Below are 16,978 nucleotides of genomic sequence, written 5' to 3'. Positions count from 1 at the left end.
CCAGCCAATGAGAATCTGTCCACTGCTTATAAAAGCGGAAGCCTCACCGGTCCACCACAGTCAGTTTTCCCTGATGAAGATGATGGAGGCAGTCATCGGAAGCTCGGGATTTGATCCAAATTTGATGTGCCAAGTAAACCGAGAACTTTTTAAGTATGGAGTCCATCGCGAAAGACTTCGTAGTCATAATATTCTTATTCCATTTATTTCATCTAGAGATCACTGTTTATCTGTGATTCTCTTAAGCCCAGTCTTTATCTTATAGTCTTATCCAGTTTTCTAAGTACTAACATTATAGGATAGTTTAAGATTTTAGGAATAGATTACAGAATAGCTTAAGATCTGAAGGGAATTCGGTGCAGGAAAATTTTATTACTAACGAAACACCAAAAACAACTCGAGATCCAATGGTCGTCACTCTGCCCGTTAACATAGAGTGTTAACATCCCTGGGGCATATACAACTTTATGTCCTACACATGGTATTTTTACTTTTTCTGACCCAGTTTTAGGATCACTATAATTAATGTTTTGGGATGGATTATCGTTTGTATTCGGTAAGGTCTCTCATATTTCTGAAAAAAAACTAGTGTGTCTCTTTCTTCAGCGCAGAGCTCTGATGTTGCTGTTTTACAAGAACTAGGTCATCGACCTTGTACTGCGGTTCTACAGCTTTTTCATTATGCCTACTCACTCTTTGTTGAGGCTTTTCCACTAAATTTTGGGAAACTATTTCCTGATTAAGTTTGTAATCGATGATAGCTTGTTCAGGCCAATTCAATCGTTTAATCAGCGGTTCTCCTACAAAAGGTTAGCCTATTACTTCTAAAGGTGTTAATCCACTTGATAAATGCAGTAATTCATTTGAAATAAGTTCAAAGTCTTCAATTTTCGTTTCCCATAAAGTATGCTTTTCATGGCAGTAGATGCGGCATGATTTTCCAGTTTCTTTCATAACTCTTTCACACGGATTCTAAGACAGGTTATACTTGGATATTAATACTTGATGAACATCTTCCCAAGCTAGAAAGTCTTTAAATTCGTTACTGACAAATTATGGTCCATTATCTGTGAGAAATCGTTTTGGTTTTCCTGCCTCCAGAAAATACTGTTGCAAACAGTGTATAACCGTCTGTGCATTTGCTCTTTTGATAGGATATAACTTAACATATTATGACCAGAACTCTATGATGACCAAAATGTATGACACTCCTCTCTTTCCTTTAGGAACTGGTCCAAAAAAATCTGTTGCTGTAAGATCATGTAACGATTTAGGAAAAATTGGATACATTTTGTACTTAACATGAGTGTTACTCTCTTTCACCTTCTGACAGATTTCACAGGTCCTTATTAAAATTGCTTCTTTATGTCCTAGCTTCTTAAAATAATAGAATTTATTCATTTGATCTATACACTTTTTTATTCCGAAGTGTCCATATCCTCTATGAATATACCACACAATTTCGTCTTCCATTAGTTTTGGAATGCAAATGCGCCAACGTTGCGATGCTATTCTGTCTCTCCAAAACAAATTATGCCCTATAATATTCCACTTTCCTGCTTGATTCGAAGGTAAGGAATTCCTGATACACATACCAACATTTCTGTAAATAGGGATCATGACGGATGTTTTCTGTTATTCTTTGAGCCATCTCTTGTACCCTGGTGTGCAGATATTCTAGTGTCATTAAATTAATTGCAAAAATACACTGGGTTCTTCCATATGTTTTAACTCTTCCATGCCTACTGGTAACCCGGTACAATATTCTCAGACCGTTTTACATACTGTATCTTAATGTCATATTCCTTTAGGAACAACATCCATCGCATTAATTTACTATTTAATAACTGACTATTCATTAAAAAGATAGAGCTTGATGATCTGTATTGATATGGATTTCTGACCCCATACTAGTGATTGGAATTTTTGGATACTCTATACTATTGCCAATAGTTGTTTTTCAGTAGCTGTGTAGTTTAATTCATGTCTATTAAGACTACAGCTGGCAAAAGCTATGGATCTATGATTTACATTATGTAGACCCCACTCTTCCCGAAAAAGGTCTGCTGTGATACCATAATTAGATGCATCAGTTGAAATTTTGATTGGCTCACCCATACTCGGATGATGTAATATGGGTGATTCTACCAGTGCTCTTTTCACATTTTCTAATGCGTCATTTGCCTCTTGATCCAAAACCCACGATATTCCCTTTCTTAATAAACATAAAATTCGTGGGTCGTTCAGTTCTTGAACTCATATATACCGTCTATAGTATCCGGTCATTCCTATAAATCCCTTCAACTGTCTTATGGTTCAAGGGGGTGGACACTCCTTAATAGCTTTTATGCACTCAGGATCTGGTCTAATCCGCTGCACCCCTACAATATGCCCTAAAAACTTAAGCTTGACAATTTCGCTGTAATACCTTTTTCTTCAAATTGTTTTCAAGGTCTTACTCAAGGTGAGAGAATGTTCTTCCCAGGTAGCTGGGATTATGAGGATATCATCTACATGTATTATTAAATCTTTCAATAAATCTCTCCCTAATGCCTTATACAGAGCATGTATAAATGTGGACACTGAGACATTTAGTCCGAATGGCAACACATTGCAATGATGCGATTTACCATCAAACAGAAATGCTGTATACTTCTTTGGTTCAGGATGTAGACTATTTTGCCAATATCCCCCATCAGGTCCATTGTGCGAAAGAAAACCTTGATTTCTCAAATTTGGACAACAATTCATCGATGTTAATTGGTCTAGCTCATTCTGTCTCTGTATACTCATTCAATGTATATGCATCTAGCACTAATCGCAAGCCTCCTGTTAAACTTTTTTACCCCTACTAAAGGGTCATTCATGATGCTAGAACTACATTCCATTATATTGTTGTCAATGATTTTGTTAATTTCCCCCTTAACTGCTTTTTTCAAACTTACCAGTATTGGATATGGCTACAGGAAAATGGAGTGTCATCTTTGATTTTAAACTTACATATGTAATCGCTGATATTACTGGGACGATTGGGAAATACTACTTCATATTCCATCAGAATTCTATATAAATGCCGTTTTTGTTCAGTGGTCAATATCAGAGACTTATTTACTTTGTTCTGTATGTCATCTTGATGTGATATGTGCTCTACATTATCAGTCTCTGGTGACAATCGTGCTGTAGAAACATTGACACTCAGTTGTTTGTTTTACAATGTAATTATTGGTCGCAAATGTTATTCAACATGTACTGTCATCTTTACCAACACAAAAAAGATTTTCCTCAAAATTCAATAAGACGTTAAATTCTAACTACCAATCTAAGCCAAATAACATACCCCTATTAATATTTTCTACTATTAAAAGTGTTTGACGATATGAGATATTTCCAATGTGGTAGTTCACTTGGTTTCGTGTTTCACAACCTTACTTTTTGTTCTGGTTATACTGACTATGTAAACTCCAGTTAGGGGTAACAGCGGTAAGTAATGTTTAGTCTTTAATGTGTTACAGAACACGCTTGAAATGAGTGACACCTCGCTCTCTGAGTTTATAAATATGTTAACTTCAGAAGTCTCCACAGTTCCTGTTACTATTTGTTGTGGATTATTGGTAGTCAAGCTTGGTTCTTCCAATAACAACCATTCCTTTGTAGGTATTTTGTGCGTCTCTATGACCTGGACACTGGTCATGGATCCAGAATGCACTGCGTTTTCCTCATTATTAGTACTCACTGATTGGTTACCAAATTGGGGTACTATGTTACCACTTTGTGCTCTATTATTACTTGGCACAAATTCCTGCAAAGTTACTGGATCTAAATCCGAAGGTGGATGCTTCTTTTGGTAATGGTCATTACATCTTTGTTTATTATACTGATACACTTTAGCGATGTTGGCGACTTCATGCTTTTTGAAATTATTACTACTATTCCTTTTGTAATTCACATTTTCTCCTTGATGCAAAGTTTAATTGCAGTCTTTATTTAGAGTGTCCAATGTGTCAACAAAGAACAACAATTCTTCTACTGTTTTCCATCCACTACATAATATATCTTTCCTCGTGTAAACGGGTAATCGTCTTACTAAAATTCTCACTAACCCCTCTTCTTTCATTGGCTTATCTAAGTACTTCGCCCATGTTAAATGCCAGTCGAAATACTTTCTCATTGTTCCCCATGTATTATTGTAATACTTTGGTTCCCACAAATCTGATATCAGATTTTCCTGCTAACTAGCGGACCAGTATTTTTCCTTAAATTTCTTCAAAATGTCTTTCCAAGAAGAAAAGTTCTCGATATTTACAGTACACCACTCTGAGGCTTTTCCTTAAATGTACCCAACAGCAAATTCAGTCTTTTTCGAATCTTCCGAGTTCTTTGGCGAAACTTGGTTAAATCTTTTCATTAAGTGAGTGGGATATACTTCCACATCCAGCATAAACTTAGGGAATTGCCTAGGTAATCTTGAATTGGCTCCACATTGTAAATCTGTCATTACCTCATTAGTCAATACCGCATTAGGAGAAGTCACCCTATAATCTACTTTATCCTGCATAACTTTAAATTCTTTCCACAAGTCCCTATAACCTTTCGAGTACAGTATCAGAAAGTTCGGAAGAAACAGTAGGCGACACGTTCCCAGATGTTATTCTATCAATGATTTTTTGATCTATAATTCCTTCAAATTGTTCCTCTAGATTACTTATATTTACTGTATCAGAGTGAGCTATTCTCTCTTGGAAGCTTCCTTCTACATTTTCTGCTCATGTATTAATAACTGTAATTTGCGATTGTTGTTGTTGTTGTTGTGGTCTTCAGTCCTGAGACTGGTTTGATGCAGCTCTCCATGCTACTCTATCCTGTGCAAGCTTTTTCATCTCCCAGTACCTACTGCAACCTACATCCTTCTGAATCTGCTTGGTGTATTCATCTCTTGGTCTCCCTCTACGATTTTTACCCTCCACGCTGCCCTCCAATACTAAATTGGTGATCCCTTGATGCCTCAGAACATGTCCTACCAACCGATCCCTTCTTCTGGTCAAGTTGTGCCACAAACTTCTCTTCTCCCCAATCCTATTCAATACTTCCTCATTAGTTATGTGATCTACCCATCTAATCTTCAGCATTCTTCTATAGCACCACATTTCGAAAGCTTCTATTCTCTTCTTGTCCAAACTATTTATCGTCCATGTTTCACTTCCATACATGGCTACACTCCATACGAATACTTTCAGAAATGACTTCCTGACACTTAAATCAATACTGGATGTTAACAAATTTCTCTTCTTCAGGAACGCTTTCCTTGCCATTGCCAGCCTACATTTTATATCCTCTCTACTTCGACCATCATCAGTTATTTTGCTCCCCAAATAGCAAAACTCCTTAACTACTTTAAGTGCCTCATTTCCTAATCTAATTCCCTCAGCATCACCCGACTTCATTAGACTACATTCCATTATCCTTGTTTTGCTTTTGTTGACGTTCATCTTATATCCTCCTTTCAAGACACTGTCCATTCCATTCAACTGCTCTTCCAAGTCCTTTGCTGTCTCTGACAGAATTACAATGTCATCGGCGAACCTCAAAGTTTTTATTTCTTCTCCATGAATTTTAATACCTACTCCGAATTTTTCTTTTGTTTCCTTTACTGATTGCTCAATATACAGATTGAACAACATCGGGGAGAGGCTACAACCCTGTCTTACTCCCTTCCCAACCACTGCTTCCCTTTCATGTCCCTCGACTCTTATAACTGCCATCTGGTTTCTGTACAAATTGTAAATAGCCTTTCGCTCCCTGTATTTTGCCCCTGCCACCTTTAGAGTTTGAAAGAGAGTATTCCAGTCAACATTGTCAAAAGCTTTCTCTAAGTCTACAAATGTTAGAAACGTAGGTTTGCCTTTCCTTAATCTTTCTTCTAAGATAAGTCGTAAGGTCAGTATTGCCTCACTTGTTCCAGTGTTTCTACGGAATCCAAACTGATCTTCCCCGAGGTTGGCTTCTACTAGTTTTTCCATTCGTCTGTAGAGAATTCGTGTTAGTATTTTGCAGCTGTGACTTATTAAGCTGATAGTTCGGTAATTTTCACATCTGTCAACACCTGCTTTCTTTGGGATTGGAATTATTATATTCTTCTTGAAGTCTGAGGGTATTTCGCCTGTTTCATACATCTTGCTCACCAGCTGGTAGAGTTTTGTCAGGACTGGCTCTCCCACGGCCGTCAGTAGTTCCAATGGAATATTGTCTACTCCGGGGGCCTTGTTTCGACTCAGGTCTTTCAGTGCTCTGTCAAACTCTTCACGCAGTATCGTATCTCCCATTTCATCTTCATCTACATCCTCTTCCATTTCCATAATATTGTCCTCAAGTACATCGCCCTTGTATAGACCCTCTATATACTCCTTCCACCTTTCTGCTTTCCCTTCTTTGCTTAGAACTGGGTTTCCATCCGAGCTCTTGATATTCATACAAGTCGTTCTCTTATCTCCAAAGGTCTCTTTAATTTTCCTGTAGGCAGTATCTATCTTACCCCTAGTGAGACAAGCCTCTACATCCTTACATTTGTCCTCTAGCCATCCCTGCTTAGCCATTTTGCACTTCCTGTCGATCTCATTTTTGAGACGTTTGTATTCCTTTTTGCCTGTTTCACTTACTGCATTTTTATATTTTCTCCTTTCATCAATTAAATTCAATATTTCTTCTGTTACCCAAGGATTTCTACTAGCCCTCGTCTTTTTACCTACTTGATCCTCTGCTGCCTTCACTACTTCATCCCTCAAAGCTACCCATTCTTCTTCTACTGTATTTATTTCCCCCATTCCTGTCAATTGCTCCCTTATGCTCTCCCTGAATCTCTGTACAACCTCTGGTTCTTTTAGTTTATCCAGGTCCCATCTCCTTAAATTCCCACCTTTTTGCAGTTTCTTCAGTTTTAATCTACAGGTCATAACCAATAGATTGTGGTCAGAGTCCACATCTGCCCCTGGAAATGTCTTACAATTTAAAACCTGGTTCCTAAATCTCTGTCTTACCATTATATAATCTATCTGATACCTTTTAGTATCTCCAGGGTTCTTCCATGTATACAACCTTCTTTCATGATTCTTAAACCAAGTGTTAGTTATGATTATGTTGTGCTCTGTGCAAAATTCTACCAGCCGGCTTCCTCTTTCATTTCTGTCCCCCAATCCATATTCACCTACTATGTTTCCTTCTCTCCCTTTTCCTACACTCGAATTCCAGTCACCCATGACTATTAAATTTTCGTCTCCCTTCACAATCTGAATAATTTCTTTTATTTCATCATACATTTCTTCAATTTCTTCGTCATCTGCAGAGCTAGTTGGCATATAAACTTGTACTACTGTAGTAGGTGTGGGCTTCGTATCTATCTTGGCCACAATAATGCGTTCACTATGCTGTTTGTAGTAGCTTACCCACATTCCTATTTTCCTATTCATTATTAAACCTACTCCTGCATTACCCCTATTTGATTTTGTGTTTATAACCCTGTAGTCACCTGACCAGAAGTCTTGTTCCTCCTGCCACCGAACTTCACTAATTCCCACTATATCTAACTTCAACCTATCCATTTCCCTTTTTAAATTTTCTAACCTACCTGCCCGATTAAGGGATCTGACATTCCACGCTCCGACCCGTAGAACGCCAGTTTTCTTTCTCCTGATAACGACATCCTCTTGAGTAGTCCCCACCCGGAGATCCGAATGGGGGACTATTTTACCTCCGGAATATTTTACCCAAGAGGACGCCATCATCATGTAATCATACAGTAAAGCTGCATGCCCTCGGGAAAAATTACGGCTGTAGTTTCCCCTTGCTTTCAGCCGTTCGCAGTACCAGCACAGCAAGGCCGTTTTGGTTATTGTTACAAGGCCAGATCAGTCAATCATCCAGACTGTTGCCCTTGCAACTACTGAAAAGGCTGCTGCCCCTCTTCAGGAACCACACGTTTGTCTGGCCTCTCAACAGATACCCCTCCGTTGTGGTTGCACCTACGGTACGGCTATCTGTATCGCTGAGGCACGCAAGCCTCCCCACCAACGGCAAGGTCCATGGTTCATGGGGGTTGAATTTGCGATTGGGTTATTGGTATTAATTCACTATTCTTATCGACACACCCTTTTAAAGTATGCAGCCTCTGTTTTACAGCATCAAACTTAACATTACACACATTTTCAAATGATCCTAACCTTCCACTAAGTTCAGGTTCCACATTATTACATTTATCTTCAGTATCAAATTCCAACTTTTTTATCAAATCCTGGATATGATCATTCTGTTTCTGACTAAAGTCAGTGAATATTTCATTTACCTGGAGGCTTAAGGAGTTAGTTACTTCATTCTTTAATTCTAATTTCAGATCGCCTACTTTATTATTTAAATCGTCAAATTCAGTCTTTAAAGCCCCCATGCCTTCGCATAGACTACCAAATTCTTTGCTTTGCGATTCTACTTTGGCATTTAACACATGTAATTGAAGATTTACTGAGCCTAATTCTTTACTTAAGGTTTCATTTATTTCCTCACTTAAAGTAGCATTTTCAGCCATTGAAGCTGCACTCTGGGCATCTAGTTTTTCACTTAAAGTTGCAGTTTGAGCATTTGAAGATGCACTTTGTGCTTTAATGAAATTTGGGGTCTAGTGAGGCATGGGATGCAGCCTGTCGGCTTTGACCAATGACGTCAGAATTTGCCAGAGATCATTTATTACACAGCTGTTACAGCTGACAAGAGTGTTAAGAAACAAAGGAAGGTGAGAGACAAAAAATATGGTTGACATATATCAAGGCAAGTAGTATTTTCACGTTGAGGTTATCGCGTGTTTGTATCGTATTATTTGTGTGGAAAATGAAGGGGAAAATGGATGGAAATATTGGTAGCATAGAATACCTCACGTCCCATGTATATGGGTTGTATGTCGAACCTCATTCGAACTGTTTTGGTTAACTGCAGTATGGGGTACAAGTTTAGCGTACGCGATTTCTCGTTTTCGTTAGCATTAATATCTTGTTGTTCAGTTCAATTATATAGGTCAACTGAAGCACGAGATACAAATTTTGCATGCGTTGTTTCTTTCGCCTCCGCTACCACTAATAGTCTGTTCTTATGTAGATAGTAGTACTACCGATGACAGGAGCTACGTACATAATATTTGTATCCCATACTTCCGTTAACATATTCTTCTAACGGAAACGTGGAAATGGACGTACGTTACATTTGCAACCTGCACCTCAGTTGAACTACGCGAAGAGGCAGTAAGACGACACATATGCAATTTGTATCCTATACTTCACTATGGGGTACAGGTTTTTTTTTCGACTTCGATGCTAATAATATCGACTGAAAGTTTTGATCACAGCAGTGACAACAGTATCCGATTCTTTAGTTGAGCTATGTAGCTATACAGAACATTTGTATCCTGGTCTCCAGTTGACATATACAGGGTGGTCCATTGATAGTGACCGGGCCAAATATATCACGAAATAAGCATCAAACGTAAAAACTACAAAGTACGAAACTCATCTAGCTTGAAGGGGGAAAGCAGATGGCGCTATGGTTTGCCCACTAGATGGCGCTGCCATAGGTCAAACGGATATCAACTGCGTTTTTTTAAATAGGAACCCTCATTTTTTATTACATATTCGTGTGGTACATAAAGAAATATGAATGTTTTAGTTAGACCACTTTTTTCGCTTGTGATAGATGGCGCTGTAATAGTCACAAATATATAAGTACGAGGTATCACGTAACATTCCGCCAGTGCAGACCATATTTGCTTCGTGATATATTACCCGTGTTAAAATGGACCGTTTACCAATTGCACAAAAGGTCGATATCGTGTTGATGTATGGCTATTGCAATCAAAACGCCCATCGGGCGTGTGCTATGTATGCTGCTCGGTTTCCTGGACGACATCATCCAAGTGTCCGGACCGTTCGCCGGATAGTTACGTTATTTAAGGAAACAGGAAGTGTTGAGCCACATGTGAAACGTAAAACATGACCTGCAACAAATTATGATGCCCAAGTAGGTGTTTTAGCTGCTGTCGTGGGTAATCCGCACATCAGTAGCAGACAAATTGCGCGAGAATCGGGAATCTCAAAAACGTCGGTGTTGAGAATGCTACATCAACATCGATTGCACCCATACCATATTTCTATGCACCAGGAATTGCATGGCGACGACTTTGAACGTCGTGTACAGTTCTGCCATTGGGCACAAGGGAAATTACGGGACGATGACAGATTTTTTGCACGCGTTCTATTTAGCGACGAAGCGTCATTCACCTACAGCGGTAACGTAAACCAGCATAATATGCACTACTGGGCAACGGAAAATCCACGATGGCTGCGACAAGTGGAACATCAGCGACCTTGGCGGGTTAATGTATGATGCAGCTTTATGGGAGGAAGGATAATTGGCCCCCATTTTATCGATGGCAATCTAAATGGTGCAATGTATGCTGATTTCCTATGTAATGTTCTACCGTTGTTACTACACGACGTTTCACTGCATGCCAGAATGGCGATGTACTTGCAACATGATGGATGTCCGGTACATAGCTTGCGTGCGGTTGAAGCGGTATAGAATAGCATACTTCATGACAGGTGGATTGGTCGTCGAAGCACCATACCATGGCCAGCACGTTCACCGGATCTGAAGTCCCCGGATTTCTTTCTGTGGGTAAAGTTGAAGGATATCCACCGACAACGCCTGACAACATGCGTCAGCGCACTGTCAATGCATGCGTGAACATTACAGAAGGCGAACTACTCGCTGTTGAGAGGAATGTCGTTACACGTATTGCCAAATGCATTGAGGTCGACGGACATCATTTTGAGCATTTATTGCATTAATGTGGTATTTACAGGTACTCACGCTGTAACAGCATGCGTTCTCAGAAATGATAAGTTCCCAAAGGTACATGTATCACATTGGAACAACCGAAATAAACTGTTTAAACGTACCTACGTTCTGTATTTTAATTTAAAAAACCTACCAGTTACCAACTGTTCGTCTAAATTATGAGCCATATGTTTGTGACTATTACAGCGCCATCAGTCGCAAAGCGAAAAAAGTGGTCCAACTAAAACATTCATATTTCCTTACGTACTACACGAATATGTAATAAAAATGGGGGTTCCTATTTTAAAAAACGCAGTTGATATCCGTTTGACCTATTGCAGCGCCATCTAGGCGGCCAACCATAGTGCCATCTGGTTTCCCCATTCAAGCTAGATAAGTTTCGTTCTTTGTAGTTTTTTCAATTGGCGCTTATTTCGTGAGATATTTGGCGCGGTCACGATCAATGGTCCACCCTGTGTATGTAAATCTCATCAATGTTACATATATCGTTCTTTTAGAATAGTTAGTGTCAGTGTAAAGGTCAAGTGAAGGACGGGATACAAATTTTAGTTGTGTCGGGCGTTTCGCGTTTAGTACTGCTAGTACAGAGTCGAAAAAATCGTACTGATACTAATGCAGGAAACGAAAGAACGATAGGTCCAAAATTTCTATCGCGTACTGGAGTATACGAAAACATATGTAATGGTGTAATACAACAATGAAATACATCAAAATAGTCAAATGCAGTAAAAGAAAAAAATTGAAAACTGAACCTATCACATGGGAACTTCTTAAAAGAACTGAAGCTCGCCTAGGAAGATATCAACAAAACTCACATACCCACATACACAACAATCAAAACATTACGAAAACACACACACACACACACACACACACACACACACACACACACACACACATTCACCCCCCTCCCCCCATCCTAATGTGAAATTAGCTAACATCTTACGGAAGGTACATCCATCCAACACTTTTAACAAAACATTTAAACTGGCAATATGTTTGAGGAATACTACAACTCCATGACATTCGTCGAAGTCACTTTGAAGTGTGGAAATCCGGCGTTTCCCCTTCCGTACAAGAGATTTCACAACTGACCAATAACCCTCTATGCTATTTGTGCAAGCCCTGTGGATAATGATCTGAAATCAATATTGTGATTAACTATGAGATGCTGATAACCCCTTTTCCCTAAATCTCTATATGAAGAAAAACGGTGTGAAATTACAATGGAACCCTCTGCAACGTGATCTTCAATTAAGCTGACCATAACTTCCTTCCTTCGATTAGGTACTACTTTAAACACTACATCGTCACACTCTGGACCTGAAACTACAGCTCAACAAACCCATAATCCCACCGGGAGTTCCCCCCCTGTTGTACTTCCTTTTGCCAAAATGCGACTCGCCAATTTCGACCATAACACCCGGCCCCTCCCAACGGCCCCCTATATTTCATGTATTCCCCACAAACTTCCCTACAAAAAGAGTACCAGTCCACAAATGTATGCTTACTCACCCAACATTCATGGACACACAGCCACACAGGATATCTCAAACACCAACAGTAGGTGATTTTCATAATGTCTCTCACGGCGAGCTTAGATTTTTCGAATCACGTCCCTCATCTAATGGACTGCCACAACCGCGCTTTGCTGTAGCGCTATATGAATAAGTCGTGAGTACAGTGACGAGATACACTTGTGAGGGCATACGTTCCCCGCACTCACGACATCAAACATACTCGCCAACGAGACCACACATTTGTAAAAAAACAAATCGTGGCCAACATGTCTACGCCCATAGCCTCTCTCAAATCATCCAGGTTCATCGGAACAGATAAATCCATACCTACAAACGAAAATGAGATACTATAAATTGTCCTAAAATAAGAAACAAATAGTGCAAATTACCTCATTATCACTAAGAATGGAATTAAGTACCGAATGAATTGCAAACAACCAATTATTTAAATAAATGCACACAAAGAATATTTTGAGCAATATGTCGCGATCTCTTTTAAAATCACATTCAATTATTTTTATGTGCAATGATAGCACTTATCCAGAACACAGAACTGTTTTTTACCTATGGCTGAAAGTGAAGACACTAATAACTATTAGTAAAGTGTGATGTCATTGGTCAAAGCCGACAGGTTGTATCTCCTGCCTCACTAGATCCTAAATTTGCTAACTCAGTCCAGGCTGGCACTTCTCTTCTGACTCTTGTAGCCATAGCTGGTTCTTGAGTTTCTTATATTTGTCTTAAGTTATCCATATTCTTATTTCTTATTAGCTTTAGACCTAGAAACCATTTTGACAAAATTGTAAGTATAATATCTACTCCAATAAAAGTCACTCTACTGTTTGTATCACTTCTTGCTAAAGTACCAAAGTTCTATTTTCCGCTCGCCTGACGTAGAATTCTCGCAACGTAGGTAAGTGGATGTGGTGGCAAGTCAGCACTGGTGAACAGCAAGCCAACGACGTCAGACGTTAGTGTCGACGTCGGCGTCAGTAGGCAGCTGTGGGAGCAGGTCCGCACCGGAGAACCGCAACTAGTGCCGGTCGCGTCGCCGCGATGTGTATGAGAGCTGTATACTCCCCCCACTGGATCTTCTTAGTTGAATTATTCTCGTCGTATCTCTTCTTAGTCTAATACTTTGAGGTCTTCTTTCCGGTCTTTTAACGTTGTTACTTCCTTACGTCTTCCTTTTTGTTGCATCCACAAATTTTTCCATTTGATTTCTGGACTTAATCCAATTACAAAAAACAGTTCTCTTGTCTTGTTATATCTGGTTGCTATGGCACCACATCATATCTTCTTCTTCGATTTCTTCACCAAACTCCCGTTTTTAGAGTTCTTTTCACTGGTCGCCACTCTCTAACGCTTTTTGACGATAGAACGTGTGGAGTAAATATACAAACTTTATGGTCTCACCAATTAACGATGTATTGGATTATGGTGAATAACATTCTTTCATTTCACATGTAAATATCTCCGTCTTCTCGTATTTCACTCATATTTCGAGCATTAGAAACGAATTAAACTAACATTCATAAGCGAGTTGGCTTAAGAAGCACTCGTAATTTATGAGTATGTCTTGCTTCTAGCAAGTCCAACACATGAAGTGCTTAATAGTCTATATTCAATTGTTCATTTTTTCTTTAACAATAATCACAGTCACTAAAACAGCAAAGAATTGCTCCTTGTTCTTTCATCACGGCTTCTGTGGCGCTAGCGTCGATCACTTGCCTGCGTCGTTCGACCGCCACATTTACAGTCCTCTCATAACAAACTTCCAACCTGCACACAGAAACAGGTGGTGCAGTAGGTACGTTTCCACTCTCTCACTTATACTTAAAATATTGTGTGTTCGAGACGCTAGAAGGACCAATAGTTCTCAAATTCACGCAGAAATTCTCGAAGCACTACAAAATATCAATTTACTGTTTAATTACTACCTGTAAGGCTACGATCTAAGTGTGTTTTATGTTTGTAACTGTATTTGGCATTTGTAAAAGCCATCATATTGATGACTCTACGCAAAAAAATCTAAATAAATAAAATAAATAAATAAGTTTGTTTATTCAGTGGGAGAGTGTCAGAGAGATACTCTTCATGATAGACATAAACTATCCTGTGAAAGTCTATTCACGAACTTTCAAACCACATTAAATGATTGCTCTAGAAATATACTACAATCCCCTACGTATTGCTCACGTAGGTATCATGAGGATAAGATCAGAATACTTACTGCACACACACAGAGGCATTCAAACAATTATTCTTTCCACAGTCAATACGTGGATGGAACAGGAAAAAAACCTTAGTAACTAGTACAGTGGGCGTACTCTCTGCCATGTATCTCTCAGTGCGTTGCAGAGTGTAGATGTGGATATAGAGTAAGCTTGGAAAGGTATTATTAATGTAACTGAGCAAGGCTTTTTGTTTATTTTAGTTATTACTAGATTGACGTATAATATCGTGTTCCTTACTGATTTTTCCTATTTCTCTTTCACGAATTTCTGGTGTAGTTCTTGATTTAATGTATGACTTCCTTTTAATCTGTCACTACTTTCTATTTTTGATAGATTTATTACTCCTCCACACACTTTTTTCTAGTTTCTTACATATTTCTTAAAGTTAGAATCAGTACAAGTTTTCGTTTCAGAGTTAAGTGTTCTCATAGTATTCGAAGAATTTATTATACTAGATTGATGAATTTGTGGGTCTATACCTGGATTAGCTGATTTTATCTAATATTTTTGGAAAGTACATTTCAAAATTTGTCATGGAAAGAGAAGAGAAAACATTGTATGCAGCATTTACATTTGTTTGTGACATTAATTCTGCTCAGGATTGGGTACTCAGTGTTACACCAAACAGGCTACAGCTTTCAGGGGAGAAACTACTTTTATGCATGTAGTGCACTCCTTTTGTATTAACTGGATTGTGAGAACTTTAATGATGAGTGCATTGTGGTCAGATATGGCTAGGTTAAAATTCATAGTTTCGATATCTGATGTTTCTGTATTTGATAATGTATTGTCTATGAGACTTTTTGAACTGTTTGTAAGCCTTGTTGGGCTGTTTATATTTTAATATTTGGTAAGTCGAAATTGCATAGAATATTGAGGTATGGAATTTTAGTTGGACTTTCTGCCAAAATTAACATTGAAATTTAAGTCCCCACATATAATTATTGATGATTCCTCATCACTTAAGATGCATAACAATGCTTTAGTCTTTTTTATAAAAATTTCTGGGTCGCCATATTGTGATCTGTACACTGACATGACATATTTTTCTCTTTTTTTACATTCAGTTGCACTGCTGCAGTCTCAAAATGTTTTTCTACTTCAGCTACAGCCCTTTTTTTTACTTTAACCCCTGATTTTACATAAATGCACACACATACTTTTTGCTTTCTTTACAGAAAGGACTAATCAATTTACATGGGAATACTAATGTTTTCTGATTCATAACTTTTGCAGCAATACTCTTGAATACAAATGCAGTAAACCCAAGTATAATAAACTTCAATCTCAATTTCTAGAACTTTATTTTTGGGACATTATGTATTGAGGCCAAGTACTTTTAAGCTGTAGCAACTAGAATGAGAATAGTTCGTACTTGTATTTACTGGTGCCACCAGCTTCTTTGTGTTGAGGTTATGTACTAAAAAACCATTAGGGACAAAGTGTTCCTGCCTCTTGTCATTCTACTTTCTGGGTGTGCTGCAATTGTTGAATCTGATTATTCAGTGGCTGCTGGCATATCAGTCAATATTTAACTTTTTGGTTGTAGTCTCCCTGATTACAATTGTTAAAAGAAGCAATACACTCAAGACTGTGATGAACCAAGCTGAGATATTTTTGCTTTCCTTCTTGTTTTGCCATATACCTCCTTAAATTTGTTTTTTTTTTCTCTTTTAACTAACTCTCAGTTTTAAAGAACATAACACCAGATCCAATTTTGTGCTTAGTTTTATGTGTGTAATTGATATGAGTGCGGGATGGTAGAATCCTCCTATTGCATGTCACATGTTTGTGTGTGCAAGTTTAAAATAGGTCGTGAGAAGAAAGTAGATGTGGCGGTCGGATGGCATCGACCAGTACCTGCTGGGCAATCGATAGATGTTTTAGTGAGTGTGTAAGGAAGAACCATGGAGTTTATATGCAGCTCTGTGCTTATTGTGTCATTGACTATAGTTATTTAAATAAGAACAATTGAAAAATATACTCTTGTAGACTCTTGATGCGACCTTATTAGAGGCAAGACTCATTTTATGATTCATGTTAAGAAAGGTCATGGTATCCAAGCCAACTTTCTTTGAACTGTAATTCAATTTGTTTATAACGTCCGACTGTGCGAGAGACTTGCGTTTTTCGACAGAGGAGAATTCAAGAGGGTTTCCAGGAGCCAGCTATTCAGTAAAGAAGAGTGGCAGCAACATCCAAGTAGTTCATCTCGTAAACAAGGTGGTTTGGGGGAATAAGCCGATATAACCCATATCAACACTCACACTTTAAGTCATCAGAACGTTAGAATGTAGCGACCTGTGTGAAAGGACAGAGAAAACAGGAATTTTA

Source organism: Schistocerca piceifrons, chromosome 4, assembly GCF_021461385.2.
Source record: "Schistocerca piceifrons isolate TAMUIC-IGC-003096 chromosome 4, iqSchPice1.1, whole genome shotgun sequence".
Lineage (NCBI taxonomy): Eukaryota > Metazoa > Arthropoda > Insecta > Orthoptera > Acrididae > Schistocerca > Schistocerca piceifrons.
The sequence above is the reverse complement of the archived record's forward strand: the minus strand, read 5'-3'. Positions refer to the sequence as shown.